We start from the raw sequence: 10274 nt of genomic DNA, 5'->3' as shown, positions 1-10274 counted from the left end.
GAAGGAGCTACAAACTCACATTGAAAAGGGGCGTGGACACAGGGAGAGAGTAATTGGAGTTTTTTGTTTTTCAATCTACCATACATGCTTTCTTTAGACCAATATGTATTAAGGAGATCAGAGTTTTTCTCAATGTGAAAGGTGGATCGTGACAGATTTGTTTCTTGGATTAATAACAGGATCAACTTAATGTCTTCTATTAACTGTGTCCTTTCTCTACCACACCAGTTTTCACTTCAGGTTAATTGAAGTGTAGGTTTTCAAAATCAGTTTTCGCTTAGGCTCACTAAAATCAATCCATTATCTGTGAATTTCTTTCCAGACACACTTTGAAAGTTAGAATTACTGAAAGAAGTAAATTTTTTTCCATTCAAATGCACTTTGTTTATTATTTTCCAGGTTCTACTAACAATATACTGTCAAGGTGGAAAACGTTTCTCCTTCAATTGAATTTTCCTGGCACTATGTCCAGGAAATTTCCTTTAAAATATTCCCCTGAACATTTTTCTACTGCTGAGAATCTGGGGTTTAGAGTCCTTTTACTTCAGAGAGGTATGTCATGCTTGGTAAGAGTCATTCAGAATGAAAACAAAACCTAGATGCTGATAATGCAAATATCCTATTCTGAATATGAGACTGTTCTTACTGAAAGGACAATTAGAAGAGATATATAGTCAAATGATTAGGCTACATATTTTTTATCTGTACTGATTCCTAAGTAATGTAGAGTAAATTTTGAGTTTAAAATATTCCAGCTATCTCTAGGCATGGTACCTATCTCAATATTTCTCATCACCACTTGTTTGTTCAACAAAGATAGAGTCCTTACTACATAACAGACTTGGGAAAGGCATGAGGGATACACTGTCCCTGCTGTCACATAGTTTGCATTCTCCTGTGATCATAAGAATGTGTAACAACCAGTTCTTCCTTTTGACCCAGACAAGAGGCTCCATGCTTTCGAGGGCTCCGCATTTCTCAAACCCAAAAGTGAATTCATAGAAGCGCACATGGGTGCTGTCAAGTAGAAAGATAAATCAGGCTCAGGTAAGGAGAGATGATATTCAAAAGGATTACTGCCATAAGGAGAACACTCAGCCCATGAGATCTGCACATCTCTGAGGTCAGGCAGAGAAGGGCTTTTTTTTATAGGGAGGAGAAAAGAAAGTTATGAAGAACTGGGTGTGGGACAGTGGGACGAGGGTTGATCAGAATGTTTGTTTGTGGTCATTCCTTTCTCAGGAGCACTCCTTCAATACAACCTGCTCTGCATTCCTATGCTCAAGGGTGGGCCACTATTGAGGGACCTGGGAGAAGGAGAGGAGCCTGAGTCCACTTTGGTCAAGTCAAGTTAGCAGGCATTTTGTCCAGGTTGCTCAGTGGGGACAAACAGTTCAACTAATCATTTATGAGACAAAGAATGGGAATTTGGAGGGTCTGTGTCTGGCCTTGTCATAGGTAAACAAGAGGGTCATCCCCAAATCTTACTTAAGTCCTATAGGAAAGGGTGGTTCTTGACAGGAAACCATTTCCAGAACACAAAAAGTGTGGGCATGTGACATTGCTAAACCTCTGCTGTTTTCCAGGAGCATAGGATTCAGGTAGAGCTCAATGTTGCCAGTGCCTGTGACACTGGAGACCTGCTGTTTGCTGTTGGTACAGTGAGACCTTTAACCCTAACATCTGCTGTCATGACGAAGTGCCGTGACGGAATGTACACGATGCTGTAGAAACCCACACTGAGGCACTTAAAGTCGTCCAGAGCCTTGTAACTCAAAGTGTCATCCTCCACCACAGCACTGACATCACCTAGGACCTTGTTAAAAATACAGATTCTCAGGGCCCACTCAGACCTGTGGAATCAGAATCTTCACCTGAAGGAGATCCCCAGGTGATTCATCCACACGTTAAATTTTGAGAAGCGCTGGTTGGGGAAGTCAGGGAAGCATGGCTAGAGGAAATGACACCCAAGTAGAAACATGAAGGAGAAATGGGAGGGGCAGCAGGCAGTGTTCAATATGTAGGGAGCACGGGGGTGGAAGGCTGAAAGAGGTCTGGTAAAGAGGGCCCCCTGGGGGAGACCTGTCCAGAAGGTAGGGTAGGGCCAGGTCACAGAGGACAAGGCAAGTCCTGTAACTTGGAATGTAAACTTAATCAGAAGGGCAATGGGAAGTTAGTGAATGGTTTTAAGAAACGGAGGAACAAGATCAGATTTAAACTTTAGAAATACCACTGTGGATGCAGTATAGCAATGTACGGGAGAATAAGACCAGCTAGAAGATGGCTGCAACAAAGCTGTGAACACATGAAAAAACACTAATTTGCTATGGTAATGCTCTGGTTTGAAGATTTTTCTATATTTATTCATCATTCATTTAAAAAAATCTATTGGTTTCCAAGAAATTTGTATTATCATCTATTTCTATTAGTTTTCTTTTACTCTGTAACTACCTGAAAATATAATGGCTTAAAACAACAATAAACATTTATTGTTATCAATAAATTCTCCCATTTCTATGTTTCAGGAATTTGGGGGCAGCTTAGCTGCGCCAATTACAGTCAAGATGTCAGTTATGGCTAAAATCATCTAAAGACTCAGCTGAGGCTGGAAGATGCTTTCGAAGAAGCCCACTCATGTGGCTGGCAAGCTGGTTCCTCTCCACACCAGTCTTTCTGTGAAAAATGTCGTTGGAACTTTGACAGGGATTGCACTGAATCTGTAAATTACTTTAGGAAGTATGAACATTTTAACTATGCTAATTCCTCCAACCCAAGAGCACGGAATATCTGTCCATTTCTTTGTGTCTTCTATTTCTTTTGACAATGTTTTATAGTTTTCAGTGTCCAGGTCTTTCACCTCCTTGGTGAAGTTTATTCCTAGGTATTTTATTCCCTTTGTTGCAATTGTGGGATTGTAGTCTTAAGTTCTCTTTTTGCTACTTCTCTATTTGTATATAGAAATGCAACTGATTTTTGTATGTTGATTTTTGTATTCTGCAACTTTACTGTGTTCATTTATTATTTTTAAACATTTTTTGACAGATTCTGTAGGGTTTTCTATGTATAAAATCATGTCGTCTGCAAATAGTGACAATTTCACTTCTTCCTTTCCAATTTGGATCCCTTTTTCTTGCCTGATCACTCTGGCTAGGATTTCCAATACTAGATTAAATAAGACTGGTGAAAGTGAGCATCCTTGTCTGGTTCCTCTTCTTAGAGGGATAGCTTTCAGTTTGCCTCCATTGAGAATGATATTAGTTGTGGATTTGTCACATATGGCGCTTATTATGTTGAGGTACTTTCATTCTATGCCCCTTTTGTTCAGGTTTTTACCATAAATGGATGCTGTATCTTTGTCAAATGCTTTCTCTGCATCTATTGAGATGATCATTTTGTTAAGGTGGTGTATCACATTGATTGATTTGTGGATATTGAACCATCCCTGGATCCCTGGAATAAATCCCACTTGATTATAGTGTATGTTCTTCTTAATGTACTGTTGTATTCAATTTGCTAGTATTTTGTTCAGGATTTTTCACAGACCTTCATCAGTGATATCGGCTTGCAATTTTCTTTTTCTGCGATGTCTTTGTCTGATTTTGGTATCAGGGTAATGTTGGCTCTGTAGAATGAGTTATGAAGCTTCCCATTCTCTTCAATTTTTTGGAAAAGTTTGAGAAGTATAGGTATTAATTCTTCTTTGAATGTTTGGTAAAATTCACCAGGAAAGCCATCTGGTCCTGGATTTTTATTTTGGGGGAGGTTTTTGATTACTGTTTCGATCTCCTTACTGGTGGTTGGGCTATTCAAATTTTCTATTTCTGCTTGATTCCGTTTTGGAAGGTTGTTTAATTCTAAGAATTTATCCATTTGTTCTAGATTATCCATTTTGTTGGCATATAGCTTTTCATAGTACTCTCTTATAATCTTTTGCATTTCTGAGGAGCTCATTGTAACTTCCCCTCTTTCATTTCTGATTTTATTTATTGGGGCCTTCTCTCTTTTTTCTTTCATTGGCTCTAGCTAAAGGTTTGTCAATTTTATATATCTTTTCAAAGTACCAGCTCTTGGTCCCATTGATTTTTTCCTATTGTTTTTTGTCTCTATTTCATTTATTTCTGCTCTGATTTTTATTATTTCCTTTCTTCTACTGATGTCAGGCTTTGTTTGTTCTTCTTTATCCAGTTCCTTTAGGTGCACTGTTAGATTGTTTATTTGGAATTTTTCTTGTTTGTTGAGGAAGGCCTGTATTGCTATAATCTTCCCTCTTAGAACTGCTTTTGCTATATCCCACAAATTTTGGAATGTCATATTTTCATTTTCATTTGTCTCCAGGTATTTTTTGATGTCTACTTTGATTTCTTCATTGACCCAATAATTCTCCAGTAGCATTTTGTTTAATCTCCACATATTTGTGGCTTTTCTGATTTTCTTCCTATAGTTGATTTCTAGTTTTATACCATTGAGGTCAGAAAAGATGCTTGATATTATTTCAATCTTCTTACATTCATTGAGACTTATTTTGTGGCCTAATATGTGATCTATTCTGGAGAATGTTCCATGTGCATTTGAAAGGAATGTGTATTCTGTGGTTTTTGAATGGAATGTTGGTATATATCTACTAAGTCCATCTGGTCTATTGTGTTGTTTAAGTCCAATGTTTCCTCATTGAACTTCTGTTTGGATGATCTATCCACTGATGTAAGTGAAGTGTTAAAGTCCCCTACTATTATTGTGTTACTCTCCATTTCTCCTTTTATGTCTGTCAATAATCCCTCTATATATTTAGGTGCTTCTAGGTTGGGTGCATAGATATTTACAAGTGTTAGACCTTCTCATCGGATTGTTCCCTTTGTCATTATGTAGTGCCCTTTTTTGTCGCTTGTTACAATTTTTGTTTTAAAGTCTATTTTGTCTGGTATAAGTATTGCTACCCCAGCTTTCTTTTCACTGCTGTTTGCATGGAGTATCTTTTTCCATCCCTTCATTTTCAGTTTGTGAATGTCTTTAGGTCTGAAGTGTGTCTCTTGTATGCAGCACATATATGGGTCTTGTTTTTAATCCAAGTGGCCACCCTATGCCTTTTAGAATATTTAGTCCATCGACATTTAAAGTAGCGATTAATAAGAATGTACTGTTTTTCTGGGTGTTTTAGTAGTTCTTCTCTGTTCCTTTCTTCTTCTTTTACTCTCTTCCCTTGGGCTTTGATTGCTTTCTTTAGTATTGTTTGGGTTCCTTTCTTTTAATTTTTCATGTATTTATTACAGGTTTCTGGTTTGTGATTACCATGAGGTTCATATATAATAACCTACATTTATAGTCTTCTATATTAAGACGATGGTCTCTTTAGTTTGACCTCTTGCTGAAAGCTCTACTCTTTTACTCCCCTCCTCCTACACTTTATGTTTTTGATGTTGTATCTAACCTCTTTTTTTGTGCATATGTATCCAATACCCTCTTATCATGGAAATAGATACTTTTAGTGCTTTGCCTTCTGACTTTCATATTAGCTTCATAGGTGGTTGATCTGCTACCTTTATAGTATATTTGCCTCTACCAGTGATTTTCAAAACTGATTTTAAAAACTGATATTTTTTGGATGACTTTCCTGCTGCTATTTGCAGTCTTTTCTCTTCCAATTAAATAAGTCCCTTTAGCATTTCTTGTAAAGCTGATTTATTGGTGATGGACTTCTTTAATTTTTGATTTTGTGAGAAACTCTTTATCTCCCTCTCCATTCTGAATGATAACCCTACTGGGTAGAGTATTCTTGGCTGTAGGGTTTTTCTTTCAGCCACTTTAAATATATCATGCCACCCCCTCCTAGCCTGTAATGTTTCTGCTGAGAAGTCAGCTGATAGACTTTGGGGTTTCTTTTGTACGTAACTTCTTGCCTTTCTTTTGCAGCTTTTAGGATTCTCTCTTTATTTTTAATTCTTGACATTTTAATTATAACATGTCTTATCTGGGCCTCTTTGGCTTTATCTTGTTTGGTGTTTTCTGTGCTTCCTATATCTGGATCTGTTTCCTTTCTTAGGTTAGGAAAGTTTTCAGCTACTATTTCTTCAAATAGATTCTCTGCCCCTTTGTCTCTCTCTTCTCTTTCTGGAACACCTATAACACAGATGTTACTGTGCTTGATGTTGTCCTAGGGGTCCCTTAGACTGTCCTCATTCTTTTCAACTCCTTTTTCTTTTATCCTTTCCTCTTGGGCGATTTCCTCTAGTCTTTTGTCCACCTCACTGGTCCATTCATCTTTATCATCTACTCTGCTGTTGAGTCCCTCTAGTGAAATTTTCATTTCCATTATTGTGTTCTTCATTTCTGATTAGTTCTTTTTTATATTTTCCAATTCTTTGTTGAAGTTCTGAGTTCATCCATTCTTCTCCCAAGATCAGTGAGCATCCTTATGACTATTAGTTTGTACTCTTTGTCAGGTAGATCATTTATCTCTGTTTTGTTTAGTTCTTTTTCTGAGGGTTTTGTCCTGTTCTCTTACTTGGAACACATTCCTTTGTCTCCTCATTTTGCCTCTCTCTCTGTACTTATATCTACCTATTAGGTGGGTCAGCTACATCTTCTGATCTTGGAGACATGGCCTTACGTAAGAGATGCCTTGTGAGGCCCAAGAGTGCAGTTCCCTATCATCACAAGTTCCAAATGTTCCAAGAGTGTCCCCTGTGTTAGCTATGTGTGTCCTTCTGTTATGGCAGAGTTCCTCTTGCTGCAGGTGCCCAGGGAGGCTAGGCTGTCCCCCTGGCCTGCTGGTTGTAATGCTCGGCTGCATGTGGCTGCTATGGTCCTTTCAGTCCACTGAAGTGCACCCAGTCACACCATTGCAGAGGCCCCACACACTCCACCAATACAAGCCCACCCTTTGCGCATGCCCTGCCCCACAGAGGGTGGACTCTTTAGCCTGGCTGCAGAAGATCCAGGCACCCAGCCCATGCAGACCCACCAGTTGCAGGAGAGCTTGCTGTTGGCTCATGCCAGTCCATATGGTGGGCTTCCTTCCCTGACTAAGCAGGATTAAATTGGTGTTCTAATGGGTGAGGCAGACCCTGGGCTAACAGGCTCCCCCACTCTAGTCCCCCTCTCCTCCAGGGAAGGCTGAGTACCTTAGGATTGCTCCTAGCTGGCTGTGATGTGCCGCAGCTCAAAGGTGGCTTTTTTCTCTCCAGAAAGGAATTTCCACCTCTTCCACTTCTGTCAGCACTGTCCCTTGTTATGGGGGTTCTTTTTATCCAGTTTTCAGTTCTGTTGTAGGGATAACTGCTCCAAGAATAGTTGTAAATTCGTTGTGTCCATGGGAGGAGGTGAGTTCAGGGTCTGCCTATACCACTATCTTGACACTGTCCTCTTTCATGCTGTTTTGACAAGACAGAAATTTGTAATCACCAGGATGCGTTTTGAGAGGAGAATTGAATTTGTTGGTGGAAATCCATGATTTAAAGTTGAAAAGAGAGAACTTCTGTGGGTGACTAGGGGAAGACTTCGCAGTTTCTTTTGGGGCAGTATTTGGAGGTGGGAGGGATGAGAAGCATAAAGAGTGGAGAGTAGAGCTGGAGAGATGAAAAATCCTGTGCTCTGTCCCATGAGTTGACTCCTTCCTGCTCTCCAGATTTTGGTAAAGTTGTTAAGCTCATCTCGTGTACAAGAGAAGTGGTGTTTTTTACAGATTATGAAGGGACCGGGCTTCATGTCTGGACTGCGTTGAACAGACTGAGACACACACATGGAGATATGGGAGGTGAGCAGAGAGAAGTTGAAGGGAGAAAACTTGGGGTATTTGCAGAATGGTGGTGAGGTGAGCCATGGCACACCTTGAGAGAAGCCTCTCAAAAGACATGAAATTGAGGGGCTGGCCCCGTGGCTGAGTGGTTAGGTTTGCGTGCTCTGCTGCAGGCGGCCCAGTGTTTCGTTGGTTAGAACCCTGGGCGCAGACATGGCACTGCTCATCAAGCCACGCTGAGGCGGCATCCCACATGCCACAACTAGAAGGACCCACAATGAAGAATATACAACTATGTACTGGGGGGCTTTGGGGAGAAAAAGGAAAAAATAAAATCTTTAAAAAAAAAGAAAAAGACATGAAATTGAGGACCATGGGCAATTTTAGCTCTGTCTCCAAGGGACAGAGAGGGCTTAGCAGATTGGTGGTTTGCATTTGATTTCTGGCAATTCTTCCTCTTTACTGAGTGAGTCATGCTCATAGTATTGCTTACTGAATTTCAGCTTCTAGTGCTGCCTACTTTTGTAACATTAGAAAGTAACTACAGGAAAGCATCTCAAGTTGGAAGAAAATATTTAATTCCTTTTTTCTGCTTAGCTTTGGGGGAATGTAGAGAGTGAAATGTAGTTTCTCTTATGGGTAACACATGTTAATGTTGCTGCCTTAATGTTCCCTCTGGATCAGCATGATTTCCAGTGTTTAGGATCCACCTAGTTTATAAGTGCCGTGGCCTTTCTTCTGTTTCAGCACTGCATGATTTTAATCTTGCAAAACCCTAGCTAGAATAGAGTGAATGATCTGGAAAAAAGAGTCAATATGACCTTCTATCTTGTCTAACAGTTTTAAAAATCCATTTCAAGAAGCTAAATGCAAGATGACCTTCTTCAAAGAGATTTTTCATGTTAGGAGATTTAAATATATATTTTCTAAGAAGACAGTAAATTTCTCTGAATTCCACCTTCCAAAATCTTAAATAATTTTCTTTAATAGTAAAAAAAAAAAAAAAAAAAAAACCTGCTTGCAGTCCTGTTGCCTACCTTTCCTAGTTACCTATTAATATGAAAGAAATCTAATGCATAATAGGCTTGTTCTCTGAATCCTGGATGGAAGCCAGCTATAACTTAACATTCTGTACAGCATTTGATGACAAATGATATTTCACGTACAATGCCTTAGTTACCAACTATTGTTGTTTTGAGGTATTGCAGGAATTCTTATCTTTTACCTTAACTGTTTTTTTTTTTTTTTTAATCTTAGCTTTTAAAAGCGAAGCTAAGAATTTTGCTCAGCTCTTTGGTTTCCAGCACCACACACTATTGGGTGCCAGGTGTTCAGAAACTATAAACTTTCAACTGATTAAGTTAGGCATGTAGAGGCAGAATATTTTTAGTTTATAAACTAAAGCAAATTATTTCTAATCCAATAAGGAAACCCAGAAAACTGGTAAGGAAAATAAATAAAAATTTATAATAAATTATTCAAGGAAACCCAAAATAATGTCACCAGTGTAGTTCACAGTCTAAATTCCTGGAAGTGAGAGTTGGATGGGTGGGGTATAAACATCAAACGATTTTATATTTTCCAATCCCTGTATTCATCTGTGCTTTGTCAAATCACCCTTTCATGCTTCTCAACAATTGCTCAGCCCCCTTCTGTAAGTGGTCCAGCTGAACACTTTAATCTCATCACTAACTCATTGCTCAGGCTCTTTCCTCCCCCAGAACAGGCCAGGCATCTGCAGGAGGGATTTGAAGTGAGATGAGGAAGGGCTCTTTCACTCCTCCTGCTCCTTCTTCTTTTTGTTCTAACTCTTCTGAGTTGGGGTGAAGGGATGGATGGAAAAGCACAGTGTCTCATATAATTGGTACCATTGTAGTCCTCCTTTGGCTGTCCCTGCTTCCCTAGTTAATGCTAGGTGGCCATCAGGACCTGCTGTATAACAGGTGTGCAAAGGTTGGCTCTCAAGGTGTGCATGTTCTTTAAGGTGCCTTATTGGATGAAGGCAGACCTGCTCACCTGGCTGCAGAGGTTCCAGGCACTCTGCCTATGTGGCCCCACAAGTTGCCTGAGCACTTATTGTTGGGTGGGGCCAGTCCCTAGGGCAGGCTGCCTGCCCTGGCTGAGTTGGATTAAATTGTTGCTCTAGTGGGTGGGGTGGACCCCTGGGCTAACAGGCCAGGGCAAGAACTCCAATGGCATCTGCCAATGCCTGTGTCAGCACACCTGTACAGGGTCACAATAATTGCCACTGCCAATGTCTCAGTCCCTGGAGACGTCCCACCTCTCACTGAGATGCCCCCAGAGCCTATCAGGTGAGTCTCTTTTCACTAAAGGACTGTGAATGTTTCTGTCTGGTGATTTTAGATTGCTTTCCAAAATGGGCGAATTCATGCATCGGCCCTTTAAGAGCAGACTTTTTCCCCCTTATGTCTGATAGGTTTTCTGCAGATATTCCCTGTGCACAAGTCCTTGACATCAGTTCACCCTTTTCCAATTATCCCCTACAGTACGATGCCCCATCTGCTTTTGCTGTTTGTATCCC

The sequence above is a fragment of the Equus caballus genome, chromosome 1, assembly GCF_041296265.1.
Source record: "Equus caballus isolate H_3958 breed thoroughbred chromosome 1, TB-T2T, whole genome shotgun sequence".
NCBI classification, from domain to species: domain Eukaryota; kingdom Metazoa; phylum Chordata; class Mammalia; order Perissodactyla; family Equidae; genus Equus; species Equus caballus.
The sequence above is the reverse complement of the archived record's forward strand: the minus strand, read 5'-3'. Positions refer to the sequence as shown.